This window comes from Alligator mississippiensis, chromosome 4, assembly GCF_030867095.1.
Source record: "Alligator mississippiensis isolate rAllMis1 chromosome 4, rAllMis1, whole genome shotgun sequence".
Lineage (NCBI taxonomy): Eukaryota > Metazoa > Chordata > Crocodylia > Alligatoridae > Alligator > Alligator mississippiensis.
This window is the reverse complement of record NC_081827.1, coordinates 242,974,810-242,998,393: the sequence shown is the minus strand read 5'-3', so window position 1 is coordinate 242,998,393 and position 23,584 is coordinate 242,974,810. Positions and strand designations below refer to the sequence as shown.

The 23,584-nt window shown below is 52.0% G+C and overlaps 1 long non-coding RNA gene across 1 annotated transcript in view; it reads left to right on the top strand.

Moving 5' to 3' along the window:
• The window catches only part of LOC109281326 (uncharacterized), a 61,842-nt gene extending 47,284 nt beyond the window's left edge, over positions 1-14,558 (top strand). Inside the window, exon 2 of the long non-coding RNA XR_002087933.2 lies at positions 13,373-14,558. This is a non-coding gene — a long non-coding RNA (uncharacterized LOC109281326). The remainder of the gene's footprint in view (positions 1-13,372) is intronic.
• Positions 14,559-23,584: the final 9,026 nt, after the last annotated feature.

Genomic DNA, 23,584 nt, shown 5'->3' with positions numbered 1-23,584 from the left:
CAGGTTGGTTGTATCACTAGCCAGAGAAGGCCTTAGTCTGAGAGCTGTGCAGATCTTTAAACTCCGTACTTTTCTCCCATTCCCTTCCAGCCTGCCAAATACAAAACTAATATTATAATTACTGTTAAGAAATATTAATACGAATAATATTACAAATAAACCTTTGTTCTGCTCTCATTTTCCTTTATGGCTTTCAAGGACATTCATTGGATGTCACGAAGGTGAAAAGTCATGAAAAATGATGAGGTTATAATGGGCCATAAATATCTCCAGGAAAACACTGAGAGACCAGAGGTCAAAGACACTATGAAGATAGGGTTTAAGAGCCTAACCTTGTTTGCTCACTATTGATTTTGAGCATGTGTTGAGTAGTATGATCGGGAGCTGCGTGTTTGCATTTTGCATGTTATTGGCTCCTACAGAGCAGGGCATGGCTGTGGGAATATTCATTAAAATGCTTTGCTGTCTCTGGAGAGTGGCAGTGCATTTCTAGAATGAGAGTGTCTGGCAAAGAGAATCACCTTGGCCCCTGGGAACCACCTCATGATGGGTTGTCTGCAGGTGGACTAGAAACTGGTCAGGCTGAAAGCAAGAAGCAGCAATGAGCCAAGATGAAGCCTAGTATGAATATGCTCATTGAGGGTTGGAGGGGATGGCTGAATGTGTCCCAGGAAGGGTGAGTTTGTGCACTGTAGCTGAGCTCCATCCAGTAGAAAGGTGTTTCACAATTGCGTGGATGAGCTTTACCTGCCTCAAGAAGTTTATGGGCTGACAAGAGGCAAGGCGCTGCTGGATCTGGTCCTGGCCAAAGGGGATGATCTGATCAGCGACCTAAGAATTGAAGGGAAGCTGAGTGACGGTGACCACGAGCTGATCACTTCCACTATCCATCGCAAAACCGGCAAGACATCCAACAGTGCAGTAGCCCTCAACTTTAGGAAAGCTGACTTTCATAAGCTCAAGAGACTTGTTCTTGCATCCCTAAGAGGCCATGATTTCACAGGGAGGGGAGTTCATGATGAGTGGTTGCTCCTTAAGAAAGCGATCCTAGAAGCACAAGGGGAGTCCATCCCCACCTGTAGGAGAGGTGGTAAAAGGGCTCAACAACCCCCCTTGGCTCAACAGGGAACTCATGGACCTCCTACATCTAAAAAGAGAGGTGTATAATGGATGGAGGACAGGAAACACTACTGAGGAGGGGTATACTGCACTGGCCCACACCTGCAGGGAGTAAACTAGGAAAGCCAAGGCTGCAACTGAACTCCATCTGGCTATACAAATCAAGGACAATAAAAAGTCCTTCTTCAGGTATGTGGGGAGTCGAAAGAAGAACAAGGGCAGCATTAGACCCCTGCTAAACCAGCTGGGGCAGCTGACTACCAACATCCAGGAAAAAGCTAATCTACTTAATGATTACTTTGCATTGGTTTTTCACCAGCCCAAAGGGACCACCCTGCTGAACATGATGCAGGATGAGCGGGGTGAAGATGGATATATGCCCCACATTGGTCTGGATTTTGTGAGGGAGCATCTTGAGAGGCTGGACCCCCATAAATCAGATGGTCTGGATAGGTTGCACCTAAGAGTGCTAAAGGAGCTGGCAGATATCATAGCGCAGCCACTGGTGAGGATATTTGAGAACTCATGGTGCTCGGGCAAAGTACGTGCAGCTTGGAAGAGGGACAATGTGTTGCCTGTCTTCAAAAAAGGGAGGAAAGAAGACCTGGGAAACTACAGACTAATCAGTTTGACTTCAATCCCTAGGAAGATTTTGGAAAAAATCATCAAAGAAACCATTCTTGACCGGCTACATCCTGAGGGATAGTCAGCATGGGTTTGTTGCGGGTAGGTCTTGCTTGGCCAATCTCATTTCCTTCTATGACCAGGTGATGTATCATCTGCACAAGAGGGAAGAGGTTGATGTCATATATTTAGACTTTAAAAAAGCCTTTGACCTGGTGTCCCATGACGTCCTCTTGGAAAACTTGGGCAACTGTGGCCTCGACTATTCCATGGTCTGATGGCTGGGGAACTGACTCCGAGGTCGGACCCAGAAAGTGGTAGTTGACAGAACTGAATCAATGTGGCACTCGGTGACAAGTGGTGTCCCCCAAGGCTCTGTTCTTGGACCTATACTCTTTATTGTCTTCATAAATGATTTCCATGTTCACTGATGACACCAAACCTTGGGGAACAGTCTCCACACTTGAGATTGGCTTGCATGGTGGGCAGATGAAAACCTGATGGCATTCAATACGGAACAGTGTAAGGTGTTTCACCTCAGGAATAAACCCCCTTGACTTGCTAGCACCATGACTGAAAGAGACTTGGGGGTCATGACTGACCACACAATGAACATGAGCCGCCAATGTGATACTGCAGTTGGCAAAGCGAACGAAACTCTGGCTTGCATCTCAAGCAAGACCCAGGATATCATCCTCCTGCTGCACTCAGCCTTGGTGAGGCCACAGCTGGAGTACTGCAGCCAATTCTGGGCTCCACAATTTAGGAAGGATGTGGACAAACTTGAAAGAGTCCAGTGGAGACCCACGTGCGTGATCAGAGTGCAAGAGAACAGGCTTTATGAAGAAAGGCTGTGAGCTACGGTACTCTTCAGCCTGGAGAACCGCAGGCTCAGGGGTGACTTGGTGGCAGCCTATAAGTATATGGGGCTGTGCATCAGGATCTGGGGGAGTGACTGTTCACCAGAGCACCCCAAGGGATGACAAGGTCCAACGGTCACAAACTCCTGTAAGACCGTTTTAGGCTGGACATAAAGAAAAACGTCTTTACTGTCCGAGCCCCCAAGGCCTGGAACAAACTCCGCCCCAGAGGTGGTGCAGAGGTGGTTCTCTGGACACTTTCAAGAAACATTTGGACCTTTATCTTGCTGGGATCCTTTGACCCTAGCTGATTTTCTGCCCCTTAGGCAGGGGGCTGAACCCAATGATCTTGCGAGGTCCCTTCCAGCTGTAATGTCTGTGAAATCTATGAGAATTGCAAGAGCAACATCTGCATGCCTACTACACAAAAGGCATGTCTACATGTATTTGATCTGAGATCAGTTTACTTGCAAGTAAATGCTCCCGGGCAGGTGTCTACATGTGCAGGGATATGGCAGAAGGTTTTCTGTTCCTAGCACCAAACTGCAGCCACTTCCTGCGGCCCTGCAATAGGCCCCTGCCATTGCTGGGGGGAGCTCCCGGATCCTGCTGCAGCAACTAGCAGCTGCCAGCCATCCTAAAAAGCCAGCCCTGCTCTCTGCTCCCTGACCAGCCAGTTCCCTGACCAGGAGCAGCATGCACAGTGCAGAGGCAGCAAGTGGCAGCACTCTCCTCGCTGCCTCTGCCTCCCTGCGCTATGGTTGCTCCAGCCCCTGGCAGCAATGATCAGCGCCCTGGGCTCCTGCTGGCCACTGCACTGGCCCTGCTGACCCACTGCACCAACCAACGGCTGACCTATGGCCATCTGGGCCCATCCCAGCCCCCCCACATGCAGCAACCTCCTGCCTGGCCGCAGCGTGCTCTCCCACAGCTGCCGCACCTGCGCACCTACTGCCTGGACCCTGTCTAGCTGGCTGGACCCTGGCGTGGATGCCAACGATGGACTCTTGGACGCTACCGGTGGAGTCACCCTCGCCTTCCTGAGCCTCCAGCCCTGCTGCCTCTGGGCCCACCAGGTCAGCCTCAATTGGTGGCTGCACATCGTCCAGCAGACCTGGGATGACAAGCGGTGGCTGGAGGCCCTCCAGATGACCCGGGCCACATCTGGAGCAACAGGACACCAACATGTGGCCGCCTCTCCCCACAGACACCTGCCCTCATGCTGTTTGAGATAGCCACACCTGTCAGCCTCCGCTATGTAGGCCATCTCTTTGGCATGGGCAAGGCTACCACTGGGGAGGCTGTCCTGGAGGTGTATGGCCCCCTCCAGGATGTGCTGGGGCCCACCATGCTCTGGGTGCACAACCCCCTGGCTGTAATGGTGGGGTTTTGTGCCCTGGGTTTCCCCCAGTACATTGGGGCCCCATCACCTGCCTCTAGCACAGCGATTGCCCCTACTATAGCTGGAGGGGCTTTCACTCCATTGTGGTCCGGGGCATTGTGGACCATCACAACACCTTCATGAACATGGGTGCCAGCTGGGTGGGCAGTACCCATGATGCCTGAGTCTTCCAGAGCTCCACCCTGCCAGGCCTGATGCAGAGTGGGTGCTTCATGCCAGGGGTGCTGGACCTGCAGCTCGGTGCCATGGTGGTCCTGTCCCTCCTCATCAGGGACCGTGCCTATCCACTCTGGCTCGTGAGGTCCTACATCGGCCAGCTGGACCTCCGCCAGGCCCACTTTAACCAGTGCCTGGGCTGGACATGCACCCTGGTGGAGTGCACCTTTGGGTGCCTCAAAGGATGCTGGTGCTCCCTCACCGCCTGCTTTGAGCTCACTGAGGACAACCTCCCCTGGGTCATCATTGCAGCCTGTGTGCTGCGTAAAATCTGCGAGGCCTGGGAGGAGCTCTTCCACAAGGCCTGGGTGGAGGATGAGGACACCTGGCAGCAGGAGCACCACCTGCAGTGGCAGTGATGGTGACAGTCTCAGGGCCCCGCCAAGGCCCTGGGCAAGCCGCATACCCGCTCCTTGGGGCCAGGGCACCAGGTGTGAGGGGTGCTGGCTGACCACCTCCTCCTGCATTCCCCACTGTAGCCCATCTGGACAGCTTCCCATGGACCCATCCCATCGCCCCCCCACCCCTGGCACCATGCTTACTGTGGATGTCTCAGAAGAACATCAAACATATCCCCCTTTCCCTTCCCACTCCCTCCCAACAAACAGAGCCCCACCACTGCCCACCTCACCCACCAACAATCAAACACCCTCTTCCTGTACAAACTATTTACATCGTGGTTTGTGTGCCGTCCTGGGGTGGGGGGCCATGGGGTGGGGGTGCCTAAGGGGCAGAGCATGGGGGCAGGTGGCCAGCATCCTGGCCTCCGGCTATTTCCCCACGGATGCACATGTTGCAGTGAGTCCGGTGGGTGGAGGCTCACCCAGGATGACAGTGGCTGGTGGTCCCCCGGCATGGGCAACTCCCCCTCCAGCAGCTGGTGTCCAAGCCCAGCAGAGCCAGTGTGCAGTCCTGGCCCTGCTGCAGGCAGCTCTGGGTCCGTGCCCGCATGGGGCCGGGGCGAGTGGTGGGCCTGGGCCCAGGCAGGGGGGCCGGGTGGCGGGGGACGTGGGGCAGGGTCTGGGGCAGGGACTCCTGGCTGGTGGAGGTGGTGCTGGACCTCAGGTGGGGGCCTGCTGCTGAGTGGCAGGCAGCTGCCAGGGGACAGGCAGGGCTAGGGTTGGGGGCCAGGCAGTGGGTGGGACGAAGGCAATGGCCAGGTCCAGGACAGTGTCTAGCACCCAGTGGTCATCGTCTGTGGCATGCACCACAGTGCCCAGGACTATGTCTGCTCCCACAGGGCCACTTGCACTCTGGGGCCAGGAGCTGTGCCTGGAACTGCTGGTCCACCTGGTCCTGCACATCCTCGCAGGCCACCTCCTCCTCCTGCTGGGCCCATGTGTCCACCAGCCAGGCCTGCTATGCCATTACCAGTGGGTCCAGGAGGACAGTGTGGTGCTGGGTTTGCCTCTGTGGGTGGCAGCGGCCCTGGGGCCCTGGCAGTGGGTGGCGGCAACTCAGCCCGCATCCTGGCTGCCAACTGCAGCCTCTCCCCCACGCACAGCAGCAGGGCCTGCAGAGCCATGAGAAAAAAGTTTTTTGTGAAAGCTTGCAACATTTTTGAGATAAGATGTGCTGTGCCAGGGGCTATGCACTGCCTGGCCTTAGATCAGGGTTTGGGCATGCACGGGTGCCCAGGGACCATGGTAAATCAGGCAGGCAGGGCTGGGCCTAGGAGGCCACTGGCTGAGTCCCCCATCCCTGCTTGCTCCTCTGGGGCAGGTGGGCCACTGAGTGTTGGCTGCAGGTAGCCTGCCTCCCTTGCCCCATTCCCATGGTGGGACAGGCCTGGCTTCTGGCAGCACCTGCTGCCATGGCTCTAGACCCTGCTGCCCCCCGCTTCTCCTCCTGCGGACCAGCTGCTCTGTGCTGCTGTGAAGCCCACGGCACCCAGGTTTGGGAGACTGGGGCTCCCAGATGACTGGGACATGAAGGTGGTCATGCTCCCGCCTTCTCCGTAAGGGGCCTTTCTGGGGAGGTGCCCCGGGTCCAGCCCCACAAGGCGACACTGTGCCCCAAACGTTCCCCTGCTGTGAATTTCACAGTGTATGAGGAGCTGTTTGTGTAGACTGTCAGGTGCCCGACCCACTACACTGTGCTGCTGCTGATCACCGTGGTGCCCCGAGCATCCCTGCACAGCTGGCATGGGACCCTGAGCTTTGACAGCACAGGGGACAAGCCTCTGCTGCTGCCTGGAGGGCTACCTGTGGTTGTGCAACATGTCCCTGTCCCCCGCAACCGAGGAGGACATCACCTCTGGCATTGATGCATTCCTTGGTGTGTGAGAGGCCCATGCCCACCTAGTTGTGGGGGCACTGGCTGCTCAATAAAGTTTTGCATCACCTCCTGCCTCCCTTCATGTTGTAGGGGGAGGAACCTAGGGTCAGGAGAGTGTAAGCAGGGTGGGCTGTATTGGCAGAGGGGGCAGGGACAGGTGCAGGGTCTGGGGCAGGGAGTGCCCTCCCCTTCAGTGCAGGGCTTACTACATGGCTGGGGCTGGCATGGTCAGTGGCTCCACTCGGTCCTGGCTGGTGGCAATGGTGTGTGCCTCTGGGTGGTGTCCTTGCATGGCAGGGCATGGTTTATGGGCACCTGAGCAGGGACCCTCAGGGAGGAGCTGGCACTGCTGGTGGCCGTGGTGACATGACTGGCTGCACCTTGAGGCTGGGGCTGAGGATGTGGAGCTGTCAGGGCAGGTGCTGTCCTGGGCTCTCCAAGCTGCTAGTGGAGGGTGCAGGCAGGGAGCTCAGTGAGATGGGCTGTGGGGGGCATGAGGGGTCCTCCCCCACCAACACGTCACCCCAGGTGCCAGGCTGGTGCAGGGGCTCAGGCAGGTTGCCTGTGGTGCTGTACACAGCACAGCTGCAGCATGGGTCCTGGGGCATGAGGATCTCAGTCAGTTGCCACATAAAGGGCATGGACTTGTGGGCACTCCCCCACTGACAGTTGTGGTCAGTGATGGTGACCCATTGCGCCTGCAAGGCTTTGACATTTATGCAATGCTGCCATGCCAACTGGTTGTGCACATGCTCCCGCATCTGGCCTGACAGCCTCTCATAGATGTGGGCATTGGAGCACCCACCCATGCAAACTGCTGCTGCTGCATCCCCACTTCACCTCACAGCTCTATGAGATCGCCAGTTTCCTGCAGCCGGCTGGGGCCCTGGGTGGCAGGCACTAGCACGGGTGAAGATGAGGCCTTTGGGGCTCCTGCACCTGTGCATGGCTGTCCCTGTGCTGTGGGCCTGAGCAGCAGCCTGCAACACCTAGTGCAGGGGCATGGTGTGGGACTGACAGCTGTGCAGCGAAGCGATGCCCCACAGCACCGACAGGCTCCAGGTACGCTGCTGGGGGTGGGCTGCAGGGAGCTGGAGCTGGCAGCTGGGCCTGGGTGCTGGCAGGCCTGGCAGGAGCCTGGAACACTCTGCAGGCCTGGATGGCACAGGACTGGTAGGTGCATGGCACTCTGGTGCCAGGGTGCAGGCAGGCTGGTACCGCTAGCTTGCAGCCTGCCCAGGGGGACACAGGGGCCTGGAGTGGCCTCAGGCTGCCTGTACTTGTGCCCCAGGGCTCAAACTGCCTGCAGACTTTTAAGGGCCTGAGGTCAGGGCTGCCATAGAGGTAGTCCATCCCTGGGGCAAGAGAGGGTCCCAGCCCTGGAGTCCTGGGGCTAGTCTCATGCTGCCCTAGTGGCAGGGCTGACCGGGAGCAAATCTGCTCCCAGTTGGCGTCTACACATGCGTTACTGCGCAGTAACCACTCACAAGTAAATTTGCAACTTGCATTTGCAGGTACCAAATTTACTCATGAGTAGCATCTTTTACTGCGCAGTAAGCATGCACACGTGTAGACGCATGTGCATCTACTGCACAGTAAATTATGCTACTGCACGGTTAAACATCTTGTGTAGATGTGCACAAAATGCAGCAGTGCAGCGACAGTAGCAGACCGGGCCTTTGAGTCTTAACTGTAGTCCTCCGTGCTCTGTGTTACCTCCAAGGATTTAAATAGGTCCAGTTTGTAGTCAACTGTGTTTTGCTCGAGGGGATACAATACCAGAGGCCCAGTGGCATTTGCATTTGAAATCAGGATGTCAGGGATCAAAGTGCATGCTGGAGATGGAGGTGGTGCTGCCACCTGGTGTGCAAAAGTGGAACAGTTGTGACAAGCATGCTAGAAGGGTGCTTTATCACAACTGGGATGGCAGGGTACCTACAGTTATATTGCACTGGTACTCAATCGCATTACTAAGCCTGGGTGACCAAGGCACGAGTCCTCGGTGCTGACCAAGGAGGGAGGCCCCAAAATGACAACAGGGGACTAGAGACTCTGGCCCTGAGGAGCAGAGATAGGAGTCCCCATCAGGAGTCTCCCCACCATGGGCAATGCCGTTACTACAGAGGGACGTGTCAGTGCAATCAGGGAGATATAGGGTTCACCCTTTTACAACATCCTCTTTTGATCCCTCTGCAGCAGTAGTACCTCCCATGGCAGCAGGGGAGGAGGCGCTAGGCTGAGGTGGGGACTCCTGCCCCCTTTCCGTGATGTGAAAGCCTCCAGCCCTTTGCCAGGCACACCTCTGGGTGAGTCGCGGCCATGGCAGAGAAGACTCTGCCTCTCTCCTGCTCAACACAACTCCCTCCCCACACCACCTGCCTCTGTCCAGGGTGCCAGAAATAGCTAGCTGCACCTCTGTCATTACTAGCAAGTTACAGGTTATTTATGGAAATGAAGCAATGCTTTTAAGGCTTCCCACCGATATGCTGAAGCTGAAATATGAAGCCAAGAAGCACAGAAACTAAGGAAAGAACCTCATGCTGCAGATAAACCAGGCAAGAAAGGGATCAGTCTCCTATGAAACTGATGGTAATGGACAGAAAATTCACGTAGCAAATAAATGGAAACCATCCATGTTGAGAGCATGACTTAAAAGAAAAGAACGAACTAGAACCCCAAAAGGAGACCGGATTGACCAGTTGGAAAAGAAATGAGTAAAAAAAGACTTTTTACTCAAAGCAATATGGTTTCCAGATACAAAGCAGTCACCTTGGTAAGTAAATGAGGCAACATGATGATTATTATGCATACTTTCTAACACAAAAGTAGTCCCTTTTCCTTTGTTGAAAAAAATATGTTTACAAACAGCCGATATCAGCAATTTTGGTCCATCCGAGACTGATGGAACAGATACAAGAACTTATTGCAAAGCTGGAACTCAATATTTTTTCCTAGGTGCCAATAACAGGTTCCTCTTATAGTTCTGAGACCCAAGCAGGATCATCTTAAAGGAAAGCATATTTCATTGTCAATTTTGCAAAAATCATAAAATAAGAGGCACGTAAAAACTTGCCTAGATGAATGCTACAGATAGCAACTTCATGATGACTCAAAACTTGCTAAAAGTGTGGAAATATTTAGCCAGTGCCACAGATTCACCTTTTCTTTACTCCTTATCAGACTGCAACATCCTTTTTGGAGGGAAAAACAATTTCTGACAGTCCACACCTGGAAAAGGAGATGTGCCCACCTACTGCCTTTGAAATCCCTGGGTCAAATTGATTGTTGGCATAAGAGTTACACCAGAGATTAATTTAGTCTGATGTGTCAAAACACCTGGCAGCATTTGAGGTGACATATCCTGAAGTCTAGCATAAGATGATGCCTATCTTAACAGCAAAAACATGTTCCTTTTGGATACTTGTTGAAGTTGACCAACAATTATGCCTGTTCCCAAATATATGCAAATATTAATCAACATTCGTTTTAGCGGTCTCTTAGCAATAGAGTTCTTAGTTACCACCTTCCAATTCTTCTGCAATACATATATTATCCTTTGCCAAGGAATGTTGTTTGGCATATCCTTAATATATCACCTACATAGTCATCAGTCAGCCTTAATGATTCATCTAGTAACATCTCTAAAGCCAGCCTTTGGGTTAATTGAATGGTTCATCACAGCTGACAAGAAAGAGTAGACTGATTCCCCACATATCAGCAATAAAAATATTGGAAAGTGGGAATTATTTAGATCAGAATCATCAGGCCATTGGAAACCTGAATGAACTACGCTGGCTTTCTTGAAACTGTGCTGATTTAAATGAGATCAGAATCTGTTTCATGAGAGCGTTTTGACGTTATAGAGGCTAGCGGGCTTACTACAAAACAGTATGTTATATTTTGTGTTTTAAGACATTACAGTGTTTTCTGTTTTTATTGTCTTGCTTTTTAGTGTTCATACGTGATAAAGTATTGCCAGGTTGCATCATTGCATCTGTTCTTGTGATTAAGATGTTTGATTGCCTTTGTGGATGCTGCTTTCATATATCAAATATAGCTGTAGAGAAACACCACAGACCTCATGAATCCAGAGTAGATTGGATACATGTCTGAATGGCTGGACATCTCTAGAAAAGGTAGGGATCTTTGGTGAAAGGCCAAAGATCAGATTTCTTCATCTTCTGACCAGATCATGTGAACTAGGCTGCTTCTTGCCATCAGAAAAAGGAGCTGCTGAATAGACAGCAGACGCTCAGACCAGCATGCTGCCTAATCCAATATAGTCAAACAATTATCCTAGGCACCTGAGAAGCTATTTTTAACTGTGATATTTTATCTACTTTATGTTGGGATGAAGAATATTAGGTCCCTGCACCCTGTGAGTGGCTGGAGCTATTCAGCCTCTCTCAGCTTCCAGATTTTGCGCACATACATGGTAACTTGGCTTCTTGTTCTCAAAGCCATTTGTTAGGATGCTCTGAGGCTTTCTTGGAGTCTGCAGGACCCTTGCCATAGGGTGTTACATGGCTTTAGATAAGAAGTCTCCATAAAACTGTAAGCAACATGCCTTCTGCAGTAAATCTTGCCACTTAGTCAGCAATGAAGCAGTCACTTCATGTGTTTTCTAACATCTCATCCCATCTGTCAATGAGTAGAAGCCAAGAAACTATAAACCAGTGGGAAAGACCTGTAGAGCTTCCAGCAAGACAGTCTGTGTCGGTGCAGATTCATGGGAAAGTGTCAAAAAAATCACTTGAGGTGTCCCAGTATATGCAACATAATTCCCTGGGCAATCCTCTACTGGATAATTTTACTGCAGCACAAAAACCTGCCAGTTCAGATACCAGAGGAATGAGTATTACATCCAAATCTGACGAGAATAGAATTGAGGTAGTCTGTCATCTGTTGAAATCAGTGAAACTAAGCTGTAACTCAGTGGGCCTGAGTCTCTTACTGCTTTACCCTGAATAGCATGGCTCTTCTCTTTCTGTATGGCTGACTCCTGAAGCCAGGTGCTACCAAGTGTGGCTGTGAGTGCTCGAATGGGGTGCTGAGTGATTGCCCATAACAGACCTGAGCCCTACATTAACACTGTTCAAAAGTCCAAACAAACGCACACTATGACATTTCACAATTATATTCCTGACGTAGGTTTAAAGGGCCACAGCCCACACTTCTGCCCAGTTGTTAAGGCCCACTCCTCTGTCTTTGCTAGGGTCTGAAGTTTTTTTTCCTACTGATCAGTTAATTTTTGATTGATAAAACAGTTAACAAACACACTGACCTCTCGCCCTCTGTGTGTCAGACATTGATTTGTTTTTCCAGTGCTGCTTGTGCTACTGAGAGGACTGGAAGCACCTCCTGGGTCACTGAATGCAGTCCCCTGCTAGGGTAGGCCACCGCCTCATATAATCCCTTTCACAAACTTATCCAGCTCCATTTAAACCAGCTCAGTTTTCTTGCCCCTGCTGTTCCTATGTGCAGGCTAATCCAGCATCTCATTCTCAAAATCACTTGAAACATTCATTTAATTTCCAGCCTGAAGTTATCCATGGCCATTTTATAACCATTAGTTCTTGTGCCAATACTGTCCTTTAGCTATTTGTCATGAAGGGCTTTCTTTTGTCTGTAATGTCCTGCTATCAAATGAGCCATGAGATAACCTCGTGTAAAATGATTTCCTGGTGTTTAAATAGCACATCACATTGCTGACCCCAATTGCATGGTAAGAGAGACTGTGTTTTATATTCTAAAATGTAAGGAGTGATCTCCATCAGTGAAAATCTCTTCCAGACAAATACATATTGAATATGCCCTCACATGTTTGAGAAGGTCTTTACTCTTCAAGTGTATATTGAGAAAATCTTTTAGGGCTTCAGTTGACTCCCTACTTCCAGAAATATATGGAAGGTGACTCATCTGAAGCAGCAACCACAGAGAAAGGAGTAAAAAAAAAATCCTTACAAGAAGTAGAGGCAAAGTGCTGCTGTATTACAAAGAAATCCTAACAATGGAATTGGCTTCTTGGCTTCTGCAGGAACAACTCATCTGCAGTACCTAAAGAAGGCCGCAAGATGTCTCTCGAAACCAGCAATTGAAAGACATCAGAAAACAGCAAAAGCAAAATAAACCCATTCACCATGTGACAAATTTCATAGTCTCCCCTCGCTCCCGTGTATCAATGTGGATGTATATTCAGGTCAGATACTCTACTGATAAACTGGTAGAGCCCCACTGAAGACAAACAGAGCGATGATCTTTTGTGCCGAGACGCCTGTCCAAATATCACACCCACATGCACATACATCCCCCTACCTGACAGAGGAGGTCTTTGGCAGGTGACTTAAACACACACATTCAGTAAACCTCCAGCCTATTAACAACAGTATTGTCTTGTAAAGGCAGAGAAATAATGATCATAAATGCACACCTTAAAACCTAAGCTAAAGAATATACTTGGTGTAACAGGAAACAATAAAAACAGGAACAGTGATTTATGGGAGGTGTTCCATCATGTATTTCCATACTCAGACACAAAGACTTTTTGTCTACACAATTTTATAGGCCCATAATTCCTAATGGGTGCAGCTCCAGCAGGCAGAAGTTGTAATGGAGACAACGTGCCAGTAACTGCCAAGGTTTTTATTGTTTAGACCTGCTTGGAGGATCATTAGGTGCTCTTACATTTTCCTTGTCTGTACGATGGCCTTGATTCTGCAGTGAGTTCATCCTAAGGCAGCCCCACTCCAATGACAAGTCCCTTTTGAGTCCTGTTGGGTTCTGCGTGGGTTCAGCAGTCCACTTTGGTCCGAGGCATCACAGGCCGTCCGCCTGTCTAGTGGTTCTCATGTTACCTCTGTTCTTTCTCTCTCAGGACTTTCTGTCGATGAAGTGCCACATCTCTTGGACTAGGTCTAGTTTCCTCTACAGCAGCAAGACCAGAGGAGAGTCAGTGCTTCAGACCGGACCCCATCTGCATTTCAACAGTGGGAGGGGAAACATGTGGCACAAGCTCTCCCTTCCAGCAGGTTAGGTTCCTGTGCAATATCTGGTAACAGCGGCAGTGGACATTTTTCTAACCAAAATATAAATACGCTGTGTCTATGTTTATGACAGTGGACATTCCAGCGATGTTTTGTTGTTAATTGGGCCAAATCTCCAGGCCGCAAATTGGCATAAATCCACTGAAACCAAAGGAGCAGCACCGAGTCACATTAATTAAGAAACTTGCCAAATGACCAGCCAAATTGTTACCTTCTGTACATCATCATATAAGAGAAACATGTTCTGTTTTTAAAGAAAGACCTGAAAAGAAAGATGGTCATATCAATGAAGAGGAAAATGCAGACACCATGAGAAGCACAGGCCTACAGAACAAGTGGATTAGTGGGAATTGATGTCCATCAATATGATTCATATGATCAATAAAAGGAGAGTATAAAGGCAACTTGTCCCATCCTTGGCCCATCTTGGAGGAGCTGAATGGATTATAACACGGGGAAATCATCATGCAGTAGATCAAGGAGTAACCAAAAAGCTGATGCTGACAATAAATGTGCAGCTATAGCAGGCATCTGTGTGCATATGCATACATGCGTTCGTTTGCTTTGGATAACAAAAATTCAAGCGTAGAGCAGATTCACTGCAATAGAAAATAAAACAGAACAGATGGAGAGACTTCTGCCAGGCTAGAACTGAAGCAGGGGAATAAATCCTATGTCTCCTACTCAAGATACCTTAGTTCCCCAAGTAGAAATGAACCACTGCATTTCAGACAGTAAAGACTTTGAAAGGCAGCCAAGTGTGATGTAGCCATGTTGATCCTGGAGAGACTATAATGATCTGAGGCATGAGCCAAAGCACAATGAAGAAAAATGGGGTCTTTGAGTTGTCACCAGTGGGCTTTTGCATACAGGTACAACTTATTAGATGTCCTGATATAAAGACAGTTGGGGACTCTTTCCACTGATTTCTACGGGCTTTGGGTTGGACACTTCGGGCTTCATTCCTACAACATTAGTTGTTTTTTTTAAGTTCAATTAATCAACATTTTAATAAGAGATTTTGTGTCTTGATTTTTGAGTATCTCTGTTTTCAGCAGGTGTTGAACACTTATTAAAAGCTGTCCCTCTGTATGGTATCTCAGTTTGGGTATCCAAAATGTGCCCATCCTCAAAAGCTCTGCAAGTTTCTTAAGTCTTGGACTGCACTGATGTGCCTCGTGTCCTCTGACATCCACAAAGCATTACTGTCTTAAATCTAATCAAAGTGAAGAGAGAAAGGGAAGAAATTGAAAAAAAAAAAAATCCCAAGCACTCACATACGACTTCATACCAAACCAAATGGAGCTGAAGGCAACATGGGGAGAGTTTTGTTCCTTTTCTTACCTAAGGGAAGTGGAGGGAGTTATCACTAGAGTTATTTCCTTGCATTCAGAATATTTAAAGTTATGATTATGGAGTGCCTGGGTATGCTTTGATGGGTCTACACCAGCCCTTTCATGTGTTCCTCATGGCAGTCCTGGCTTTGTCAGAAAGTAGGAGCCTTCCACAGCTGAACATTACTTACACCAGAAATAAACTAGGTGCTGCAAAGAGGTATGTGCAGTAGAGGAGTGGACCCCCAACAGTTTTTGTTTCCTACATGAATTTTTGGAAGCTTGTTGCAGACCGTGCACCACACTTGGACCTTGGTGACCTGAAAGGTGTTGTGCAACAAAGTAGAAAAAATCAGCTTCGAACCATAACAGCTCTTCCCATGTTTGAAGGCTTCGCACAAAGTTATAGTGATGGTGAAACCCTGAGCATGAAATCTCCTGAGTGAAAAGGAATTAGTAAACCCCATATTCATGAAATATTGAGAGCTAATTATATGTGCATCGGAAACCTCTGGGGAAGGGGGATGGAGGCCTTTCATTAGACAGTAACTGGAACTTTTTCATCATTTGTCTAGCTCAGGAATGTAATGTTAGTCTGACTAGGGACTTTAGATTTGGCTGCAGGGCTGGGAGTGGAGATAAAGTGCCATGCTATGGAACATTTCCATTTTCCTATGGCATGTCTTGGAAATAGTTCTCAACTTCGGCATGTATCTGAAAGGTGCTATATAACCCTATCAGCCTTCCCTCCCGCCTCCCCCCGTCTGCCTTTTTTTTTTTTTTCCTTCTAGGATGTGTTTCACAAGTGATTGTAAAAGTAAATACCGTCAAGAAATATGATGGCAAATAGCACTGTCAAGTCATTCTCCTTTCTTGCAAAATCCCCCAACCCTCATCTCCAAAATCCTCCTTCAATCATTTCCCCCCTTGAGGTGCCTTGGATCCAGAAACCGAAATCTCTCCCAGCATATGTGTCAACTTCAGAGTCATTGTTATTTTTTGCGTATTTATTTTACAAATCTGCCCACTGCTTTGGCAGCCAAAATAACTCTATTCCTAACCCGCTTCAGTCCAACATGGAGGAGAAACATGAACAAAGATCAGAGCCAAGCAAGCCGCGATTCCTGGTAGGGAACGAATGTCAAAGGCAAAGACATCTGGGGCTGAGGACACAAACCCAGGGAGCTTTAGATGCTTTACAGATACTTAGCCTGGGCTCCAGCCCAAGTGGGGACAAGAGAAACAGCAGATCGTGCGCTTGGATAACAGCTTCTCAGCCCGAGGATCTCGGCTTGCGCAGCTCTCGGCGACTCCCACAGCTCCCGGCCACGCACGTGCTGAACAAAGGAGGCTCAGAGCGGAAAGCCGCGCTCTCCCCCGGCCCGACCCTGCCTCCAGCCCCGGCGGGGCTGCTCCTTCCCGGGCTGCAGAGTGCGCCCGTGCCCTGCTAGCCCCACAGCGCGGGTGCTGCGACCCGCAGGGCCCGGGAGGGCTCTGGCTGTGCCCGCGGGGCCAGGGCGAGGGCCGGGGGGCAGGTTACCCCGGGGGAGCGGGGGCTGGTTTGTCTGAGCTCCTGCAGGGAAACGCAATCGGGGGGGGGGGCTTCGGCCTTTTGCTCCCTCTCACACCCTTTATCCATTGCCCGTGTGTGTGTATGCGTGACTATGTGTGTGTGCGTGACCGTGTATGAGACTACGTGTCTGACTCTATGCGTGCGACTGCGTGTGAGTGTAAGTGTGCGTGTGACTAGATGCGTGTGTTCGCGTTTGTGTGACCTTGTGCACGTGCGGATGCGACTCTGTGTGTGACTGTGTACACGAGTGTGTGTGACTGTGTGAGTGTGTACGTGTGGGAGTGTCTCCCCACCCACCCCAGCTCAGAGGGCTCCGCACCCACCCCCTCGCCTGTCTCCCGTGTTAAAAGCAGCGGGGGAAGGCCCAGCGAGGGGGTCAGCGGGGGATAAACGCCTCCCGGACCCCCCCTTCCGCCCATCACCGGCTCCTTTCAGCACCGACGGAAGCAGGGGGCTGCAGCAGTTGCATTAACATGACTTTCCTTCACAGTAAATCTCTCCCATGCCGACAGGGAGCCGACACTCCCCCCGGGGCTCAGTGTTTTTCCAGAGATCTTTTCTTCGGGGGGGTGCAGGTGTTTTTTGTTCCCTCTTCCTTGTCTTCGAAGTAACATCAAGTGTGGGACTCTCTACCCGTCCTGATGCTGTTTCTCTAAGCATCGTATCCCCCCGCCTGCCGCATCTCCTGTGATCCAGGTCCTCGTCTGTGCTAGAAATCCACACCTCGAGTTATTTCACGTCCCTAAGGGCCTGTCCACGTCTCTGGGGTTGTTTTGTGTGTGTGTGTGTGGGGGGGGGGGGGTTAACTGCTAGAAGGGTGTGAAGACAGATCTGCCATCGCACCGACCCGGCGGTGGACAGATGCTGGAGGCGGATGCCCTTGCCTTCTTTTGCCCCCTCGGGTGTAAGGGCACGGAAAGGCGAGGTGGCCTCCTGCTCTTCTTGGCTCCTGGGGGGCGGGGGAGAAGGACTGTTTGCTGTGTTGTAGGTTTGTCAATATGACACGCGGGATTGTGTCCGTCTGCCCGTACCCCGGATCAGGGGTGTGCGGCATTGGCAGCTCTGGAGCCCACCGGGGACAGCGCCGGGGCAGGGCCCGCAGTAGCGCTGCCCGCTTGCCTCCTGGCATCCGAAAGCAGAGGCATGGCTCCGTGGGGCCGTGGAGCTGGAGCCTGGCTGGGGCAGCTGCTCCACCCGGGCCCGTCGGTGCGGCCCCAGTGAAGACAATGGGGAAGTTAGTGGTGAACACGACACGACAAGGAGGTCACATCTAGTCCAACGCCCTGCTCGTCCCAGTGTAAACCCTCCCAGACAAACTCACTCGATTCCCCAAGTTTCTTCTCTGGGGGACAGGAAACCCCCCTCGGTCCAAAACTCCCTCAGCCTCGGGGCATTTAAACCGTGCGGCTGCGGGAACAAACCAGATCCATTCACCTGCTTAGAAAAGAGTCTCTGGTTGCCCACCAAAAACCCCAACGGGTGTTGCAGGCTGAGCCGGTTTCTCCCGCAGGCGGAGAGGATCTTGCCCGGGACAGCCCGGGAAGCAGCGGCTTCCTAGATAGGGGTGCTCATGGCCCGGGGAAGGGAGAAGTGGCACTGGTGGGATTGAAACGCCCCCATAGCAGCGTAAGACTGACTATCTCCTGGGTCAGACCCAAGTCCAACTAGCCCAGTGCCCGTGTGCCTCCGTGGCACAGAGCGGGTGCTGAAAAGGGTGAACCGGGTGGGACCGGGCTTTGTGCTTCTCTCCTTGGCAGCCTCCAGCATTTAGGGTCTAGGGAGGTCTGGTTCAGAGGCTGCCCCCCACCCTCCCCTGCTCAGTGGCTACCGATGCTTCCAAGACTGTGTCCTATCCCTTTTTTATCTTGAACTGCAGCTTTATCGCAGTCCGTCCGGCTCTGCAGCCAGCTCGCCCCTGCCGGCCTTGGCCTGCGCAGCGGATCCCGCACCCTTGTCCGGACGCCCCCAGGCCCTTTGCAAAGCCCCTGGGGCCGCAGCTCGCTGCCGGCCAGTCTCCGCTCGGGGCTGCCCCGCATTTCCGCGCATCGCCTTTCGGTGCCCTTGTTCCGGGCAGGCCAGTGCTTGCCTCTTCTGCTCCCAGCAGCGAGGGCTGCCCTACAGACTGCCCCATTACCTGGCTCACTGATAAAACCCAAGGGAGGTTTCTTTGGGCATTTGTTACTGGGCTGAGCACGTAGTTTTAGCACCGAGCCCTGCTATTTCAATCTATTTTTCTTATTTCCAGCCAGATCTTATAAGTCGGACTTTTCCCTCCTTAGGAGCTGGGGTCCATAAGGGCTTCATAGACGGGAGAGCCGTGCCCTTCCTGCTCCGAGCCGCACCTCGGGCCGGCTTCGTGTCCGCCGGCTCCACCTGCTCCTGTCGAGTCTCTCCTTAGCTCTGGGGCCGGGCGAAGCGATCTGCTTGCTTCGGGCTCCAAGTCAGCCTTCCCCGCGGGGGTCCCCAGTGCACCCTCGGGACAGCTCCCACGGGGGTGTGGGGAGAAGACCATCAGGCAAGATGCACTTGGGGCCCAGACAGCCCTTGGGCTTCAAGAGCATGCAACCCCGATGGGCCAGAACCACTGACCACCCCCCTCCAGCATCATTCACTTGCCTCCAAACTTTCCCGAGATACCCCCACGCACTGCAGCGCCCCGCAGCCGGAGCCAGCCCCGCGCCTCCAGCAGCCGGCGACAGGTGGCGCTTTCCCCCCGCAAAACCCGCAGGCTGCGGGGCCGGATCAGTGCCTGCTCCAGGACCTGCTGCCTTGCACCGTGTGCAGGGATAGGGGTGGGTGGGGACAGACACCACCACCGTGTTACCGGGAGTTTGCACAGGTCTCGTCGCTGGGTGTGCCAAGTACCCACATCAACAGCAACCCCCTGCCCTGTGGGATGCCTAATGTGCTCATTTCCTAGTTCCGCACAGCCTTTGCTATCCCTGCTTGTTAGAATTACAGACCCGGAGACTTAAGTTACCCAAGGCAACTAAATACGATATAAGCCTAGTGGATTGTGCAGGATCTCCCTATTTATCTTGCATGCCCCCATACTACGCCCCCCCCCCGCCCCCAAACACGCACAGAAAATAGCCTGGATGAAACCAGAGGTAGAGACAACGCTGCTCCCGCGCTTCCCTTCTGCTTTTCTTTACTTCCAGCGGGAAACGGGGGGAGTTTTGCCGCTGCTGCAGGAGCCGGGCTGCTGGCACATCACTGACCCACGCTCTCGTATTTGGCTTGCGGAGTTTATCTCTGGAGATCGCGTCCCGGGCTCTGCTGCACAACCATTTGTACAGAGGGCAACATCCTTAGTGCAAAACGGGACGTGACTTGCATTTTTCTTTCTTTCTTTTTTTTTTTTGCCCCTAAAATGACCCAGTTCCGGGCGCTGCCACTGGGCAGCCTTAAGAAAGCATCACTGCTCCAGCAATAGCCATTGCTGTTCCTTTTGCTTTTTTTGTTATTGTTTTTTGTTAAATCCTGTCGTCAAAAATATATTTTGGAAGCTCGTTCTTTCCCCCCGCGGAGGTCACCTCTCGCATGGATGTGAACGAGGGAGGTGGGAGAAGCCCCCTCCCCCGGGAGCCCATTGCTCCGGCGGGGCAAGAGCCCGGGGCACAAACGAACTCGTGGCGCGGATCCGAGCAGAGACGGGCGCAGGGGCCCGGGCTCCATCAGCGCCGGGTGCGCAGCTCATTTTGCCTTAAGATGATAGAAAAAGCTTCGTGGGTTAGGGGGTTTTGGGTTTGGTTTTTTTTTTCGGTAGGATGCAAGTTGTGCAGCAGTGTGTCGCTGGGCTGCTTAATTTCAGAACAAAGGAGCAAGGAAACACAATGACATTACAAAACACGTGCCCACCCCTCCCAGAAACTTCCTAAAGAAAAGTGTCTCCGGGATGCAGGGCTGAGCGCCAGGCTCTCTTACACCCCTGGCTCCGCACCCCCCGGGTTGTGCCTTCTGCGCCGCTGACTTCAGTGACTTGGGTGAAGTCACTGATGGGAGCTGTTTCCTGAGCAGGGACGGGAGTGAAACAGGGGCCCTGGCTTTGTAATCAGCCGCACAAATTTCAAATTAATTAACCTACGTGAATGGAGCCGGCTGGAGCACAATGGCGAGGGCAACACGCTCTCAGCTCGATGCCAAGCGAGTGGGGATGGGGGGCGGGGGGAGAAACATGAAGAAACAAATAAATTCAGCACTGATCCAGCCAGGCTGTGCCTAAACCTTGGCGAGAGGGGAAAAGGTCTAAAGCTTTCGCCAATCGCTGCAAGCGCACGATTATTTTTTAACTCTATTTTTTAATGTTGCTTGGATTAAATTAGGAAGTTATCTATCTATCTATCTATCTATCTATCTATCTATCTATCTATCTATCTAATCGGAAACATACATATGTATGCGTGTTTGTGTGTGTGTGCGTGTGTGTTTGTGTGTGTGTGACTCCCCAGGCAAAGTCGTTGCTCTACCTGGGTCGCCCCGTTGATATGAAAGGAAAGCACCTGAAAAGTAGTAGAGTTTCTCTTGGACAGGGCTCCGCTGAGCGAGCAGCCGCCTGCCCGGCCCGGGCAGGAAGGTTCCACGCGGGACCGTCCTGTCTCGTCCCCGCGGGAACATTGGGCGCTCGGAGGGAGACCCGGGCGCCACCCGGCACCGACGTAGTGGGAGGGAGTGCTCAGGTCGGGGTCAGGAAGAAGAGTTTGGGCGACTCTGTGGTTGCTGCAGAGATGGTTTCCCAAAACAATGCGGTGCCCACGTGTGTGCGGGCACCTCTGCACGCACCCACGCCGCGGGATAGGATGCACGCGGGGTGTGCACTGTCAGAGCACAGAGCGAGTACAGCCTACACGCGCGCTTTACACGGGTGTGCCCTATCCATTTGCCTGGGTGTGGGCATAAGGGCATACCCATAAAAGCACACACACACAGACACGTATGCCACACGCGTGTATACACGCACTATACTATTCCATGTGATATACAATAGAGTATATGGCCATATAATATCATATGGACAAATATTATCCACACACAAACACTTAGATGCGTCGGTGGGTGTCTAGTACCACGCTAGGCATATGGCCATGCACACTTCTATGCACAATTTGTGTGTGTGCGTGCGTGCGTGTGTGTGTGTGTGTGTGTGTGCGTGTGTGTATGTGCAGCTAGAGAAGAGAATCGCCCACATCCCTGAGCGAAGCCTTGCTAGGGAGCGTGCTGGGAGCTGCGCCCCGGTTCCTGGCGGGACTTACGGGCACAAAGTAACGTCCACCCCGTTGACTGGGGTAGGGGGCCAAGAGGGTGGGGGACACAAAGTGGACAAGGTAAAAATTGCAAGGTAAAGATCTCCGCTGTTTCAGGACGCCCGATGCCCACTTCCCATGTCACTCTTCACTTGTCACTCTTCACCGCAGCCCCCTTGCCCACTACACAGCATCCAACAGAGCTAAAGACCCCGCCAGGATCTATCCAGCCCCTGTGTCGGGGGGGGGGGGGGAATGTTGGGGTGAGAGTGCGGGACCACCACATTTTTTTTTAGAGCTGAAGAAACCAACGAAGCTGGAGCCTTTTCCATTCCTCGTGCCTTGACCGTTGCCCTCCCCCCACGAAGCAGTGTGGCATTAGGTGCGGAGCCCGGGAGGAAATTGGAAACACATTGAAAAAATGTAAATGGGCTAAACCGATCTGACACTGTTTGGAGGGGAAGATGAGGTGCACGCGGGGCTCCACTTAATGAAGCAAAGATGAGAGATGAAAGCCAGATCGAAATCCAGCTCCAAACTTTAAGCCCGCGTTTAGGATGCAGGGAGCGAGACGCGGAGAGCCGGCTGGCCCGGGGTAACTTAAACCAGATTGCCCGGGAGGCAGAAGGGGCCGGGGGAGCCCCTCGGACTGCCGGCTGCTCGGGAAGATGTTCCTCCTCTCTCGGACGCGCGCAGTCTCTGGAGAGACGTGTGTGTGCTCCAGTGCTGGTGCTGTCTAGAGCAGCCGGACCAGGTGATTCGTGCTGCTCCCGCCGAGGTAGGGTGGGATCTGGCCGGGGGAGGGGGTGGGGGGAGCAGGGGGGAAGGTGGCTGCGAGCAGCCCAGTGGAAAGACAACCCGGCGATTTTGCTTTGAAAAGATCCCATCTCGGCTCTCGTTAGAAAATCAACCAAACAGACACTTCTCCCCCTCCTCCCAAAATGTCTAAGAGGTGTTTCCGTCTCCGATGGCTGGTAGAGGGAGGGGGGTGGGGTGGGGAAATCAAATGTGCCCCAGTCCCTGCGGTCTCTTGGGGAAGAAGGCTCCGTGAGGCTGGATTTCCTGGGTGCTGGTGGTGGATTCAGACGCGACCGGAGCTGAGCCGGGCAACAAGCACAGCCTGCACTGGGGGATGGAGCTGGGAGACACTGGAGGCTCCAGACCCCCCTCGCCATCCCCATCGCCTTCCCCCCCTAGATCCTCTGCCTTCCCTGCACCCCAGCCGGGCTCGCCTCCGCCATCCGCCAGGCGACATAAAACTGCCCCCCTGCCCGCTCACAAAGCATCTAGTCCATAGGTAGGAGCCAGTTGCCCGCAAAAGTTTATAGCAGGGGCTGCTTCCGATACCTATTTACAAACGAATTACACTCCTATTATTGCTTTCAAATGAAGACTGAATCCCCAAGCGATAATTGAATTAGTCTATTGAAAAGACTGTCAGGTACAATGACGTGGGATACCCCGTACATTTCCCAGGGTCTATAGGCTTTCGGGACCCGGAATGTATAGTCTGACCTTACAGCTCATAATAATAATGCCGCACTTGTAGCAGAAATCTATTCGCATTCACTTTTAACAAAACCTCTGGTCAGCCAGTCCCTGTAGGAAGGATGAAATCTATTGTATTAGAACAACTCATTTATGTCCTTCAGCAAAGGCCCCAATGAGATCTGATCTAGACCTATAAATAGGATTACCACAGTGTATATTAAACACGTTTATATACTTTCTCCCTTCCTATAAGGCGCCGAGAAATGCAAGGATTGTTCTCCTTTTTAAAATGTTTGCACTTTTGCAAAAAAGAAAAAAAAAGGGGGGGGGGGAAAGAAAAAATATTTTCATCAGGACTGAAAAAAAAATAATGTTGCAAATCGCGGAGGTTTGCCCTGGGTT